Source organism: Nycticebus coucang, chromosome 2 (assembly GCF_027406575.1).
Source record: "Nycticebus coucang isolate mNycCou1 chromosome 2, mNycCou1.pri, whole genome shotgun sequence".
Taxonomy (NCBI): Eukaryota; Metazoa; Chordata; class Mammalia; order Primates; family Lorisidae; genus Nycticebus; species Nycticebus coucang.
Genome location: NC_069781.1, coordinates 155,003,828 through 155,020,633, shown reverse-complemented (window position 1 = coordinate 155,020,633; position 16,806 = coordinate 155,003,828). Strand labels below are relative to the sequence as shown.

General features: G+C 45.4%; 1 protein-coding gene and 1 non-coding gene across 3 annotated transcripts in view; one reads left to right on the top strand and one right to left on the bottom strand.

Annotated features, from left to right (window-relative positions):
• GNAO1 (G protein subunit alpha o1) overlaps positions 1–16,806 on the bottom strand; it is a 171,377-nt gene that overhangs the window by 119,944 nt on the left and 34,627 nt on the right. The gene's annotated exons all lie outside the window — the stretch shown is intronic.
• Positions 12,086–12,204, top strand: LOC128579904 (5S ribosomal RNA). Its single transcript, XR_008378297.1, has one exon. It is a non-coding gene; the product is annotated as a 5S ribosomal RNA (ribosomal RNA).

Sequence of the window (16,806 nt, the reverse complement as noted above, 5' to 3'; positions counted from 1 at the left end):
ATTTAAGTCTTTAATCCATTTGAATTAATTTTAGTATATGGTGTGAAGGAAGGGTCCGCCTTCTTTTACATGTGGTTATTACAGTTATCCCATTAGCATGTGTTGAAAAGACTATTCTTTTGGCATTGAATGATCTTGGCACCCCTGTCAAAACTTCAGTCCATCATAGATATTTAAGTTTATTTTTGGACTCTCAAGTCTATTTCACCTTGTGCCAGTACTACAGTATCTTGATCGCCATTGGTTTGTAAATTTTTAAATCAGGAAGGATGAGTTCTACTTTATCCTACTTTATGCTTTGGGGGGATTGTTTTGGCTATTCCGGTCCCTTAAATTTCTACATGAACTTTAGAATCAGCTTGTCAATTTCTACAAAGAAGGTATCTGGGATTCTGATAGGGATTATATTCAATCTGCACATGATTGAGGAGTATTCAAAAAATATTATTTCTTTCATCTTCTTTCCCCCTCCTATTACTACCACTACTATTTCATATTGTAAGAAATAAATAAGATGAACGATGTGTAGTGTCAGAATGTAGCAAGAGTTTGAGCATGTTTGCTATTGGTATTTTTGCTACGACCGTCGTATCCCAGAGGCTACTATGGGCTGAGTGACCAACACAGCACAACCTAACTCTGGCAGTGATGACCCCACCCCGCCCCATGGAATCCAGCCTATTTCCAGGCATGGTACAGGGCTCCCAAGGCCAAGGCTTTTCATCTTCCCCAATGTGGCTTCCCACTGTGTCACAAACCATTGTGTCTTCTGTTGGTGGACAGTGCAACCTCTGTTCATGCCCAGCTCCCAAGGCCTGTAACTGGGAGCTCCTCATGAGTGATATAAATATGCTCAATCAAAACTGATTTCAAATGCCTTGGCAAGAAGGGACAGTGGATTACAGGGTAAGGAAAGGAGCAGGTCTGGTTCAGCATTTCTCAAATTTGAATCACTCAAGGACCACTCATATAATTTTTGGCCACAGTCTACCATTACATTTGATTTGCTGAATAGTTTAATTAAACTGTATATACTAGAAACAAATATAAAAATTCCTTTTTAACTATTAAGAGATATCACTTTCTTAAAACCAGTATGACATAGTTTTATATAGGAGATAACCACAAAAGCAAATACAATGGAAACAAAACATCTTATAAAAGGCTCTTTACCTCTTTTATGTTTACATGGATGGAACTGGAAAATATTCTTCTTAGTAAAGTATCTCAGGAATGGAAAAAAATATCCAATGTACTCAGTACTACTGTGATACCAATTTATAATCACTCACACTTGCATGTGAAAAATGAAACACAACTATAGCCTAGGATAAAGGAGGGAAACGGAGGGAGAGGGAAGGGGCGGGAGAGGGGAGGAGGATGGGTTGATACAGAAGGATAGTAGGGGGACCACACCTATGGAGCACATTGCAAGTACAAGTTGGATCTATCAGGTGTAGAACACAAATGCCTTTTTTTTTTTAATATTAAATCATAGCTGTGTACATTAATGCGATCGTGGGGCACCATACACTGGTTTTATATACCATTTGACATATTTTCATCACAATGGTTAACATAGCCTTCCTGGCATTTTCTTAGTTATTGTGTTAAGACATTTATATTCTACATTTAGTAAGTTTCACATGTACCCTTGTAAGATGCACCACAGGTGTAATCCCACCTATCACCCTCCCTCCACCCATCCTCCCCCCTCCCTCCCCTTCCTCTCCCCCTTCCCCATATTCTTAGGTTATAACTGGGTTATAGCTTTCATGTGAAAGCCATAAATAAATTTCATAGTAGGGCTGAGTACATTGGATACTTTTTTCTTCCATTCTTGAGATACTTTACTAAGAAGAATATGTTCCAGCTCCATCCATGTAAACATGAAAGAGGTAAAGTCTCCACCTTTCTTTAAGGCTACATAGTATTCCATGGTGTACATATACCACAATTTATTAATCCATTCATGGATTGATGGGCCCTTGGGCTTTTTCCATGACTTAGCAATTATGAATTGGGCTGCAATAAACATTCTGGTACAAATATCTTTGTTATGATGTGATTTTTGGTCTTTTGGGTATAAATCTAGTAGAGGAATTATAGGATTTAATGGCAGGTCTATTTTTAGATCTCTAAGTGTTTTCCAAACATCTTTCCAAAAGGAATGTATTAATTTGCATTCCCACCAGCAGTGTAGAAGTGTTCCCTTTTCTTCACATCCACGCCAACATCTCTGGTCTTGGGATTTTGTGATATCTAATCTTACTGGAGTTAGATGATAATCTCAAAGTAGTTCTGATTTGCATTTCTCTGATGGAACACAAATGTCTTAATGCTGTAATTGGGTAAATCAGGTGAAAGCTATGTTGGTTAGCAGGATGTAAGCACTCCAATTTGTACAAATAATCAACACATCGAATCCCATAATGGCATAAATGTATTTATGATCTATGTACAAATAACTTAATAAAAAAATAAAAATAAATAAAAGGCTCTTTGTTTAAAAGTATGGGCAAGACTTAGAGGGATGTTAAGACATCCTGGTATCCAATTCAGACTCCCCAAGTTGATCAGAAGGACTAGAAGAAAACTCAAAGAGACTTACTCCCTCTGCTTAGCGATTGAGTAGTGTGCCACCTACAGTCAGCCTTGGCCACCAGTGTGGCACAGGAGCCAGAGGGAGGGGCTTGAGAAGTGATGCTTCACCCTCCTGCTGGCCTCCACTGGATAGTGGTGGGAATTATGACACAGGATCCTGGCACTGTCACCCACCCCAAGTGCTCTGAACTCATTGTGAATGGTCCATAGGAACAGTGTCAGGACACTATAGGGTTGGTAGGAGAGACCTGCATAGACCTCCTTGGGCTAAAGCAGCAGGGATGCCTGGTTCTCCAGGTCTTGCTCAACAAAGCAGTAAACAGAGCCTGGGCCACCAAGTACACTGCGGTCCAGAGAGCAGAGCCCTAGAGAGACAGATGAAGCTGATGCTGCCTCCTGGAAGGAGGCGTCCTGGCCTTGGCTGTCATTCCCTCGGTTGCTACCTGCCTTCTCCCTTTGCACAGGGGTGGCTTCCTGAGCTGGGGCAAATCAAACCTCATCCATAGAGAACTCATCCTGTCTTAGTATTCTGAGCACCTTTTCCACTCTGAGGGATGACCCTGCAACAGAACACTCTGGCCTGCCTAACAGTGCATGACCTTGTTGCCCTCAGCACCCAGCCGTGAATAGCCCTGAGCCTGGACTAGGAGAGGAAATCATAAACTAAGGCCAATCAGTGAAACCCAAATCAAATGATGGAGCTCCTCTTAGGCTCCTGTACAGGATTACATGGAGGAATTAGTGAAAATGAACAGAAATGGGAAAAATTAGATTCTCATAAGAGATTCAGATGGAAATGGAAGACAACAGAAGAAATGCCCTAATAACGGATCTGATGTATATACACACAGGACCCACCACTCCATGAAAGCACTGAATGGGCCTTGAAGGACTGACAGCACAAAAAAACCCAGGCCACTTTAGAAAGCGGTTGAAAACTGACAGCACCCTGGGGTATGGAAGTTCCTGGTGCTCACATCCGCACACCGCCCCCATGCCACAGGACACCAGTGAAAGGGCGCAGCAGGGGTGCCCGATGGTGGTTTGCTAAACTGGATTTCGATATGGGTGGGGGCAGCAAAATGCTTCCATGACCAGACAGACAAGCACAGTCTGGGGAGTGGTGTCCACATGAGCCTGTCTCTTTCCACCCCTGAGCCCCCCTCCCCCCAAACTGAGCTAAAGACAAGGAGCAGATTTTGCCCCGGAGGCTGCTGAGGCAGCCTTGACCTGCACTTGAGGAAGAGTTCCCATCTCCGTTATAAAATTACATCATGAGCTGCCTGTGCCCGGCACTGAATGCAGGGTGTGGTGTATGCAGGGTGTGGCATACGGGGCCTTCTGCTGCATCTTTCCAGACCACCCACCCGTTCGTCTCCTGCGGCCCCACAGGACAACTGTACATTGTTCTTCTGATACAAAACTTGGCCTGTGAGTATCTTTGTGGAGACAGGACTTATTTTAAAGTGGCTTGAGGATAGTTGCTGAGATTTGTGTCCCTCACCCTGAGGCACTGCCATAGCAGTATCTGTTGCTCTTTTAGTGAATAAGGGACAATCCTATTCCTCTACTGGGGAAGAAATTCATGGCTCAAGGTTCCAGAGATAGCAAGGTTTCAGCACCTGGGTTACATGAGGTGGCTGCCACATTTGCCAAGCTGCTCTAGTTAAAGAAATTCTTAAGGTTCCCCCCCCCCCCAGAATAATAAACATCTAACAATTATCTCTAGAACTCAACACTGAAACAATTCTTCACTAAAACCCCAAGTATGAGATGCATCAGCACCTCGAGGTGTAGGCTCCAAAGGGAAACATCTTCTTACCACGTGGTGCCCTGCCAGTGCCTGTGGGTTCAGCAGCTGGGGACAGGGCCTATCTAGAATGTTCCTACAACTCTCTCTGTCTCTGCAGGTTTTTCCTAGTTGCAGGAAGTCTAGGCTAGGGAGGGTACTGTGACTTGGCTGCCTTTTATTAAAGCACACAATTATCAAAAGAGTTCTATCAAGATACAATTCCCTTTTCTCTGCTGAGATGACCTACTCAGTGCCTGTGAATAGCAATGAGGTGACTTCCCACAGTTTCCACGGTGCCAAAGCTGGTGGTGTCTTTGCAGAGCTGACAGTTTCCTCAGCAATGCATTGGATGGTGGACTGGGCATCCTCATAGCCACAGCCCAAAGCAGGGAGGGTCGTGGACAGCGCTGCGATAGGCTAGTGCAAAACTTTCAAAAAGGCCCAGGACGGGAGTCTGTGACGCGACAGTAAAGTATTTCCTATTGCCTCTTTCTCTGGTGACAGGGAGAGGGAAATGAAAGCTCTTCGGAGAGATCTGCAGAGACGTAGGCAAGGCATAAAAAGTGATATGCAACTCTACTTATTACAGCAAAAAGTTCAGAGTGAGAGTAAAGAGGGGCAATAAAATTATGGGCTCAGTTTGATACTAATTTTTGTTCAAAAATGCATACACACATATTGAAAGAAGTCTGGAAATATATACACCAAAATGCTAACTATGGTTTCCTTTGAGTACTAGAAATGTTGGTTATACTATCTTCCTTTCTTAGTCTGTATATCCTAACTTATCTATAATAAATACTGAATAACAAAATATTTTTTAAAAAAGTGTGTGTGGACAAGGCTTGCTATACCAGTGGGTCTGAGTCTATGGCTGTCTGTCTTGTAGCCCCTGTGTGGGAACAGACCAGGAGTGGAAACAGACTTGAGGAAACAGAACAATTGCTCCCCTGGCACTGTTTTCTAAAAGAAGTCTCTTTTCAAGTTTTCATAGCCACGTTGACATTACTGACATGGAAAACAACATCCACGGGACGGGAAGGGTGAGTTCACGACTGTGGCACTGTGGTCATGTCCTTGCTCCCAAAACCCCAGTCTGGTCTCCACCCCCCACCAGTGTTAGAACCCACTATGTCTGTGCCTGTACGCACAGGCGAGGTGGACCGCAGGCAAGGATGTGTGTGTGTCCATAGCCGTTAAAGGAGAAGTCAGCTTTCCAGATGAAGGGAGAAGACTTGGAGCTGCCAACCTATATCTCAGCCTTGCTCCAATCCCAGGCCCTGCTGGTGCCTGATAGGCTGTCACAGATCAAGGAAAGCTGGATCTTCTCGGTCCCACCTTTAGAAAACCTCATCTTGGGGCCAGACCACAGGAGGAGACAACAGTTGTGCTGAACAAAGTGGTCCCACGGAAGAGTGTGTGTGAGGTGGTCTCTGTGATGGGGTCCATGTAGAGAGGGCTGCCACGTGAGCCTTAGTCAAAGCATCTCCCCTCACTTCCTCAGAACACAGCAAAATATATGAAATGATGTTGCTGTCCTGTAGCTCTGAGAAAGACAGGGAGAGAAGTTTATATCATGGCCGGTTGTGGAGTCCACAGATGAGACTGCTGTACAAGTGGTGCCCCAGGTACCTAGATACTAACTTGGCTTTCTTATCCACTGCCAGGTGGCCGTGCAATGTGCAGCTGCTAAACAAACAAAAAAGGATTCACATTTTAATTTAGCGGACGTTGTGCTTCTTAATGTGTCCATTTTTTTTTTTTCTGGAGCCAGAGCGTTTGTTATTTCTTTGCAATTTCAGAAGTTATGAAATGATTCATGGTTTTGTTGGAGCTGAAGTCAACCAAAACCATTCATAATTGCGAACAATCTCTGTTATTGTTAGAGGGAAAACGCCAAGGCATCTGTGCTTCCCAAAAACACATAGGGGGAGAATTCCAGTTTCGAAATGAAATAGCTGTGTTTTTCCCCCTCGAGTTAAATTTAAACAGACCGATTTCCAGCGAGATGGCTCTGTTCTTCTGGGGTGGCCACCAGAAGGGTTTCTACTCTCTTCCTCTTCTCTCAGACGCTGGGCATCTGTGTGGCAATGCTCTGCACTTTGGGAACTCCCCACTAAACGCCTGTCTCCCCTAATGGAAGGGGGGTGGTTCATGACAGTAGGCCCATGTCTGTCTTATTCACCCCAATGTGTGGTTCCCTGTCTGGCAAACAGTAGGTGGTTAATATCTGTGGAACAACTTTATAAACCCCACCTGCTAAAGTCACTTCTCTTTAGTCCTTTGATGCTTCGTGTTCTTTGTACTATATTAATTTGCGTTGGTCAATAACATGTACAACTGTGGGAGGCTGACCCCCAAATAAAATAAAACATAATAAACGATAGCAAGTATTTTTGAGTGTTTATTATGTGTGACACGCTAAGCACTTTATGTATAGCATTCCACTTCATCTTCACAACAGTTTCAGGAATTAGGTTCTATTATTATTCCCCTCCTGTAGATGAGGTACTGAAGTACAGATAAATTAAAGTAAGCTTCTCTGAGATTACCCGGCAGTAACTGGTGAAACGAGACATATCCAAATGCACAACCCAAATGCTCCTGTGACACTGCTAGTGTTAAAGCACTTCTGATTGCTATTTTCAGAATATATTTAGAATCTGAAAATATGTAATGGTGGTAAAAGTTCATTCTCTGTTGGTGAGTCTGACTTTGTAAAACAATCAAAAGTCATTTAAAGCCATAAGGTATTTGATGATTACAGAAGATCAGTGAGTCTGGGAACAAAGCGGCTGGTGTGACTGTAATGCCACGAGACCAGTTTGCTCTGGTGAGTCATGACCAGCTTGGGAAGGTCAGTCTAGGCAAGAAGCATCGTGGCTAAGTGGAGCTGAGCACTGGACTGGGAGTCAGAAGGCTGGTTTGCAGAGTGCTTTGTCTCTCTGACCTTGGCCAATATAAACTGGATGAGCTGACCTGGAACGGTGTGGTTTAGACCTGTTTGGAAGTCATATCTGGAAATTTCTAAAGCCTCTAAGAGCACACCTCCACTTTCTCTTCCAATCTGCCTCTGATGGCATAGTTAATATTTTCTGTCTCTCTGTGTTTTTGGTGGGGAATAGAAAAGATACCATTTAAATCAGGCTCTCTTTTTTCCAACACAACCTACTTTGAAAGTTAAGCCTAAGGTTTCATTCTGCAATTTAAACTATGGCCGGAATTGCCCATACACTCATTTCTTCTCCCCAAAGTAGATCAATGTGGGTTTGCTTCAAGAAAGATCTGGGAAGCAATAATGGGAGAACATTATTTTCCCTTTACCAAAGAAGTAAAACCAAGAATAACAGCCTGAACTTATCTACATCAAGTTTCTGGATGATCTAGCCACTGTGATCAGAGGAAAGTTCTGGAATCTCTTTGAGAGAGCCACATGTTAGAAGAAGTAACCTGTCTCTATCACCAGCCCTCATGGGGACATGAACTCTACACGCCACGCCTCTTCCAAGTGCACCTTGAGAGCTGAATTGTGGCTGAGCATCTCCACCTGGTCAGAGCATGGGTGTCTTTTGTGTATCCAAACTGCCCCCAGCACCATATTTAAACTCCCTGAGGAGCTGTGGGCTGGAGAGAGGAATAACATTCTCAAGGAAGCTGGTGGCTCAACATCAACTAGCCAGCTACGGTGCACTATCCACTCCCGCATGGTACAGGCTCTCTGACCCAGACAGATGACAAGACGGAGGGAGGCACACTGGTTTCCTCAATTTCTAGGGCTAGAATGTTTTCTCTTTTGCTGAGTTGGAAAGGACTCCCTACATGTGCAGCATGGAACAGAAGTGTGGGGCCGGGCTGGTGGCACTGGCCCTATTCCGAACCATAAACTCCTGCACCCTCACAGGGCACTCCCTCATCTGAGAGGCACACCATACAGGGGTTGGGGAAAAGGGAAGCTGTGGAACCACGAGGCTGGATTAGCTTTGAAATAATTCACAGGCTCATGCAGGCTGTCAATGAGACTGCCCCAAACTGGCTATTAGAGCCTCACGGGTGAGCCTGAGGAACCACAGGCCTGGCTGAGTCACAGCTAAGCCCTCTTTCCAGCTGCACTTCCTGAAAGACAGTATTCAGCTGCAGCCCTTGAGTGTGTCTTCCAGAGACCAGTCTGATATGCACCTCCCCACTGACCAGAAGAATCCCCAGCCTGAGGACATTTTGGGCCAGAGGCCAAGCCCAGGAGCCTGGCTGGCTGCACAAGGGCTTGCTCAAACCTTTGCCACTCCCTGGACTAGTTGCAACTGATCAGAGGAGGTAAGACATGCAGACTATCCTTAGGGGGAACCCCTCTTAGCTCTAGCCAGGCCAGGAGGGCTGGGCAGCTAGAGCCACTTCTGGTCCTAACTCAGGGTAAACCCTGGTTCTTTTAGGAATATAAACAATGTGGGTGTGGATGTTTGGGTAAACCACTGCCATGAAATGGAGTAGAATCAACCACCCAGCTCAGAAGCCTCAGGCATAAGTTTAGGTTACTGACCAGCAAAGAGGCTGGGGACAAATCAATGCCACACTTCCCAGCAAAGCTGGGTCAGCACAGCGTCTGGGCTGCTTATTTTGGCCCACTGCCTTGGTTATGTTTCCTCGGGAGAGGGTAAAATCAGCACCAGCAGGCCAAGGGTTCATAAGCCATTCCACAGTGCCAACCCACAGAAGAGGGGACGCAGAGCCTTTGGTGAACAAGAGTCGTCAAGGTGGTTAAGGGGGTCTTGTCCCCTTTCAACAGCTAGGGCCATTGCCATTTCCACTTCCAAGGTAACTCCACAGACAGCATCTTCCCTGTGAGACTCCAAGGGTAGACAGTGCTCACTGTGTGTTCACAGACAGTGCTCAGCAACTCTGGCTGGGCAGACACAGACCTGTGTGTGGTAATCAGGAATAGAAATCCATAAGGCTGGGAACTTTGAGGCCTCAAACATTCAGATGACACTGTCATCTAGGAACCATCTCACGCTCTGCATCTGAGTTCCATGCTGTGACGTGCGTCTCCTAGGTGCTAGCCTCTCACTCATGCACAGAGAGGAAAGGGCAGAGGAAGCAAAGGCCTTGCCCCGCAGCAAGCCACTCACTTTTAACCTGCCACCCACTTGGCTGCAATCTGCCTCTCAGAAACAGAGAAGACCATTTTCTTGCTCACTCATTCATCCCATCTTTACTAAGCACCTACTATGTGCCAGTCCTTGTCCAGACACTGGCAGCACAGTAGTGAACAAAACAAAGTTGCTGCCAACAGACAGCTCTCATTCTACGATAACAGCAGTAATAGGTAACTGTTCATAAATGTTGGCTTTGCACTGACATCATTCTAAATCAGCAATTCTCAACCTGTGGGTCGCGACCCCTTTGAGGATTGAATGACCATCCTGCATATCAGATATTTACATAATGATTCATAACAGTAGCAAAATTATAATTATGAAGTAGTAATGAAAATAATTTTATGGTTGGGAGTCACCACAACATGAGGAACTATATTAAAGAGTCAGGGCATTAGGAAGGTTGAGAACCACTGTTAAATATTAAACATGGATCCCAAGTAATCCTCAAAACAGCCTTAGGCAGGTACTATGTATGCTTTATCTTACAGGTGAGTAAACAGACACAGATAGACTAAGTAATGTTCCCGGGTGATGGCAGTATTCAAATCCACTCAGCGCATCTGTACTCTCCCTCTCAAGCTATGTGAGTGTCACCGATGCACTTTCCTAAAGGTGAATTATTTTTTGGCTTGTCTTGAAAGCCATTTGTGTAGAGGACCTGTTCTGCTGTACTCACAATACGGAAAGAGCCTTGTAGGCTCTTAGGACAACAAAAACAGAATCACAGGGTAATAAAGAAGGGGAGATGTCTCGAGAAGCTGTCCTTCTTGTGTCCTTCTGGTTACAAGGAATAAAAAGTTGGTTGGCGGGCACTTTCCCCCTTCCCCTGTATGCATTATTATTATTATTATTATTTTTCACTATATACTGTTAAAGAAAAAGCAGGGCTGTATGAAACAAAAAGTGAATGCTGGATACTCCCTTGAGTGATCTGGTTGTCTGTGGCTGGAGGAAGACTAGCTCTGTGAGAGGCTAATGGTTTTTCACGCAATAAGAGTTCTGAGGTCAGACAAGCGTGAGAAACTCTGAATTATACAAAAAGAGCTGTTGGATTTTTCTTAACTACAGAACTTCTCAGAGCCTTTAATATGCTAAAGTCCATTGTGCCTCTCCAAGAGTTTTTATGGCAGGCGACATTTTCTACACTACTTGACCTTACAACTCTTTTCAGGGGAGATACAGAACACACACTAAAAGCCCACAGAAACAGAATTCCAAGAAATACAAACCTGGGAAATGCGTGACTCTTCCAAGCCACTCTCTCTAGCCAGAAACACCCTTTGTCTTACTGTGCACATTTCTGAAGATGCATGAATTACAGGCTCAAGGGGCCCAGTCTGCTAAAACAAGCCTTAGGGGGCGCTTACTAAACTTTGGGGTATTTTTTTTCTTTTTTTTTTTCATAGGGGAGGCTGTAAGAGGGAGGGAACATCAAAAGACCACCAATAGTATAGAAAGAAAGCAGGCATCTGTCAATGCCTTGCTATGTGTCCTTAGGTGGGAATGGACCAGATGGCCCAGGGCCCTTTCAGCTCCCACATTCTCTTTCTCTCTCTGATCTGTCAACCAGATGGGAAAAGTACTGGCAGGCAGCCATGGGGATGGCTCTGTAACTGAGGCACACCTTCTCCTGGGACTGGGCTCCCTCCTGCCAAGGCCCCTGTCCTGCCAGGTGGGAGAATAATGAACCTCAAAGGAGCAGAGGCCCCCTTGGATATACAGGTTGGACAACCAAGGGATCAAAACCCCTTGACTTCAGGTGTCAGTGATTAGTACCAAGCCTGACAATTTTTGAAAGAATCACAGTTGAACCCTTTGATGAAGCTCTATTCAAACACAGTCTGCATTAAGACTTACTTAAGTTGGTTTAGAAAGGGGCGTTCACACTCTTTTTGAGCCAGTCTCTCCCAAGTAGTTCCCCGAGTCTTACTATGTCTCCAATCCACACTCACAGAGAACATGCCAGGTACTTCTCTAGCTGCTGGGGATACAACAATGAATAAAATAGACCTGGACTTGGCTCTCAGAGAACATACATTCTAGAAAGGGAAAATAGAAAATGAACAAATAAATACATGAGCCGTGGTGACAAATGGAGAAGAATTAAGCAGAGAATAGGAAGGCAGCAAGTGATAAGAACTATTTGAGACAGGGTATCCTGGAAGGCCTGTTGGGAGAGGCGACATTTGGGCAGAGAAGTGAATGAAGGGGGTCTTTTCTCTGGGTAAGAATGAGTCTGCTCTGCGCCTACCTAGTAAGGGTTCTTGAAGCTTCCCACCCTAGATTACAGAGAGTCGGGAGATGAGTTGTCAGCCACGAGCCAGACCTGGCCATGGAGAGGGCTGGGATGAGTCTGCACATGGGCCAACCGAGTCTTTCACATAAAGAGTAAGTCAAACTGAGTAAGATGATAATGGGGCCATCCTGGCTTTGGATCGGGACATCCTCATTCTCCTCACCTCTTCTTATATCTTTGGGTCCCGGCTATATGACGTATCCACGGGGTGGGGACTAACCAGATTAGAAAAGATGGACTGTCTACGGCCATAGCACCCTGAATGCAGCCGATCTCATCTGATCTCGGAAGCTAAGCAGGGTTGGGCCTGGTTAGTACTTGGATGGGAGATCGCCTGGGAATACTGGGTGCTGTAGGCTTTGGCAGGGCACAGTGGCTTACGCCTGTAATAGCAGCATTCTGGGAGGCCAAGGCAGGAGGATCACCTGAGCTCATGAGCTAGACCAGATCAGCCTGAGCTAGAGCGAGACCTTGTTTCTAAAAATAGCCAGGTGTTGTGGCAGGCACCTATAGTCCCAGCTACTCGGGAGGCTGAGGTAAGGGAATCACTTGAGCCCAAGAGTTTGAGGTTGTTGTGAGCTATGATGCCCCAGCACTCCACCAACGCTGAAAAAGTGAGACTCTGTCTCAAAAAAAAAAAAAAAAAACAAACGAACAAACAAAGAAAAGATGGATAAAGCTTCAGCTGTTTCCTGACAAGGACAGACATCCCAGGCACCGTCTATACAGTGCTGGGCTATGAGGGTGCAGGATGACAGATTACACTAGGGTGGGGTCTCCCTTTCAGTCTTTTGGCCTCAGTTTGCCATTCTGGGAAATGCAAGGCTTTCTGGTTTCACTTATTTTATTATTATTATTGTTACCTTCAAAGCTATCCTTCAAAAAGGCCTTCCAGTTATAAACCACTCTATAACTCTGGGCATACCTGGACTCAGTTTCTAGGAAAAGGCAAACAAAGAGTGAAAGGCAAACAAAGAGTGAAGACACCTTGCCTAAGAGGCAGCAGAAATCCTGGAGCTTTTACTCCACATTAAAGATGCTTAGAAACACAGTCACTCAAGTATTAACCCCCAAAGAGGCCCTCAGCTATCCAACATTGAAGTCTTGTGGGCTGAGTCTCAGTGGTTTATTCTGCACACCAAACTGGATCTCTGGTTTATATAAAGCAAACCACAAAGGTTATTCCAACAGCTTCAGGATATTTTGTATTCCCTGCATCTCCCCACCCACTCTCTGATTGTGGATGAAGAGCAGAGCTATAAAATCTGCTTGAGAGATGACCCCTTATCAGGGACTGGGCAAGGCACTGTTTGCTGAAGGCCCCATTCGCCCAGATGCAGCCACCATCCTGGGTCTGAAATAACAGATGGTTGGGGCTTGGAAGAGAATATCCCGCCTCCCCTGGACAAGCTGTGTTTGCACAGGGCACAAGTGGCATGAGATCCTGCTGTGGGGCATGAAAGAGACCAGGAGACCAGGCCCCACAAGGGCCTCCATTGTAGGCTTTGTACACAGGGCTGGATAGCTCCTCGGTGCATAAAACGTATACCAGGGACGCACCATCCCCGAGGTGAATGCAGAGCAGCAGCTTTTACTGAAGTTTTTTTTTTTTAAATTATGTAAGTAGCTAAATAGTCAAAAGCATCACTTTTATAATGAAACAAACAGGAGGAGTTTATTTCACTATAGAAAGGAGAATGCAAAAATTCATGTGGATTTTTAAAATAAAAAGCCAGATGTCATAGAAACTCTGGGCTTGAGGTGGGCTGCCTTAGGTAATGCCCTTTGACCTCCTTGGGTACGCACTTAACTCTCCTCTGCCATGAGGGCTACTTCCAGAAAAGGTTGAGAAGTTCTAGGAGTGTAATGAGCTGGAATTTCTTTCATTCCACAGATACTCTCTGGGCACCTGCCATCTGTCAGCCATGATTTTAGACACTTTGGAAGTAGATATACTTGAGTTTTGGGGCCTCAAGTATTTTTTTTTTAATCTGTAAAATGGAGACAATGAAACGCTATTTCGTTGCGTTATTATGAAGATTAAATTCTATCTATTCATCCATCCATCCTAGAACAGTATCTGGTAGTCAGCAGAAGTTCAATTACTTATAGGTAACCGAACCTCTCAACCATAGGTAAAGACAACAATAGTGTCTTCTAAAAAAAGCAGATAGTCTTCAAAATGATTCCACCCTCATCCTCGAAATCCTCCATTCAAGCATTAAGGTCATTTTTCATTTCTCCTCCATTACAAAAGCTTCCTAAGTAGCATTAGGTTATATAAAGAGAAGTTAATTCATTCAATCGATAAATATTTATTGAGATTCTACTATGTGCCAGGTGTGCAGCTGAGAACAACAGACAATCCTTGCTCTCATGAAGCATACATGGGGGAAATAGCCAACAAAATACACACACACACACGCACACGCCAGCACAAAATACTTTTAAGAAATATAAAGCAGAGTTAAGTGATGGGTTGAGTACCCTAACAGTAGGATGCTAATTTAATACAGTGGTCTGAAAATATCTAAGAAGGTGACACCTACACAGACATGAAGGAAGTGAGGTGAAGAGATGTGCCCACCACATGCTGCAAATTAGTTAGCAGAACTGGGCCTTGGAACCAAGTTTTCTGGACACCACATGCTCTGCCCACCATACAGCTGCCCCAGACCCCAGCTCAAGTTGCGGGGTGGACACCATCATGATCCACAGGGGCACAGAAAAAACATTATATTTTGGTATTGCTAGTTACAATAACTTTTAGTTAACACATGTTTTTCTATTTGTCCTTATGCATTTAAGTATACATAGTCTTTCTGTTTCTACAAATATATTTACATATATTTTAGGGTATATATTATACATACAGAAATACACATTAGACATATATAGTATGTACATACACATGTGAGCTCAAACACCTTTTACTAAAGAGGCACATAAACAAAAACATCTGTAGCACTCTGCCACTCTGCAGGTCTGCAGGTGTGTCTCTACCTGTCCTAGCCCAGCCTGGCTATGGCCCTGACTGAGCCTGGGGAAACCTTCCTCTCTGGCTGCACTTGGAACATATAAACTATACAGATAACAGCAGGCTGGCCTCCCACCCAGGCTCTGGAAAGTACTGTCAGCCCGGAACTATGCTCAGGGGTAATTGGTCACATCAACTTCAGGGTGAGACCTTCCTGTCAATCTTGTTATGCCTCTTCAGGTAATGAAGCCCAGCACTGCCCAGGTAGGAGATGGAGGCCTCTCAGTCCAAGGGAGCCAGGCAGATGCAGCTACTATGCTGGCCGTGTGCTCTTGCCAGACTACATGATGGCAGCATTTCACTCAGTTCCAGCCACAACTGGTGATTCTAAAGTACACCATTAAATTGATTGTATCACCAGAAAGAGGGCCAACAGGCTGCAGATAGAGAAAAACAACACCTCCAAGCTTCATTAAATAAGCAAAGCATTAACAATAAAACCGTCTGGGAAAGAGGTGGGATAGCTTCAACATGCATTGAGTCAGAGAGACCCCAACACTTACCATGGAAGTATAGTGACGCCTTCAGTAGCTGACACTAGTCAGGAAGGGCGCAGCACAGAGCGCATCTAAGGCCCTGGGATGGGGTGGGAGCCACGTGCTCACTCCCCGAGGCCAAGGACTAAGCCAAGAACCAGGCTGCAGAGGCAACTCTGCCTGGGTTCCTCCAGAGCAAGGGACAAGCAATGCCTCCCAGACCAAGCGAGCATAATGTGTCTAAAGTGGGCAGGTGGTGAGTCAGTAGGGGACGGAGGAGCCCGAGTGGCAGTGCCCGGCAGACTTACCTAAAGACATTACATTTCTTTCTTTCTCCCTCTTTAAGAACACAAAACACGGGCGGCGCCTGTGGCTCAAGGAGTAGGGTGCTGGTCCCATATGCCGGAGGTGGCGGGTTCGAACCCAGCCCCGGCCAAAAACCACAAAAAAAAAAAAAAAAAAGAACACAAAACACTGTAAAGGCCAATAAAACAAAACGAAACAAACAAAGTTTCCCCTCCCCACCTCTTCACCCCACTCCTTACAGACAAAACCACACAATACCTCTGAGGGTGGGTTGTGGTTTTTGGGTAGCCATTCTGTAATTTCTGCTGTTGTCTGAAGGCTGTCCCAAATTTTTAAAATTCCCAAAATGTAGCTTGGAGATGAGGGTGAGGGTGGGATTGTTTCTGCAGGGTAAGGGGAGGGCAGTACGTGCCAAGTTTATGCTCTTGGGGGAGGGCCAAACCCAACCAAGTTCAAACTCAGCTCTGTCATTTACTGGCTACAGAGCCTTGGTAAGACTTCTCAGCCCCTTCACTCTCAGTTTGTTGTTCTGTGAACAGAGAAGAAACCAACAAACTCATAGCTATTGAAAGGATTAACATTTAAATGAGATGAAGTGTGCAGTGCCCAGAATCTATAAAACGTGTGTCTAACGTACATCTCAAGACTAACACGGCCAGAGCCAACCCATGGTCTCCCCCAATGCCCATGTGCTTTCTCTCCACCTCTCGTCCACCCTACCTCAGTGGATGGCCTCCCGTCCCTCTGTGGGCTCAGACCAGAGGGCTCAGAATGCTCTTCAGTTCTTGCTTCCTCAGCTCGCACAGCCTAAAACCCGGTGTGTGCCAGGGCTGGCCTGTACCAGCTCAGGAGATGTAACTGTGCACACTGTTCTCTGGTCAGATCGGTAGCCTGAAACCAGCCATGGTGGGAACCTTACACCACAGAAACTGGCCAAGTGCAAACAGGGCTTCCCTCCCACCCTGGGTGGTCTGCCAGCACACCATCACCACCGTCCTAACCGTGACTCTAACCCCCAAATACTGCCTGGTTCCGCTGATTTCTCACAGTCTCCTGCCACAAGCCTGGTCCAGGTCCCACCTTGAGGACTCAAGGACTATAGCGGCTCCCTCCCTGTCTCCCCTTCCTCTCCTGCCCTCCCA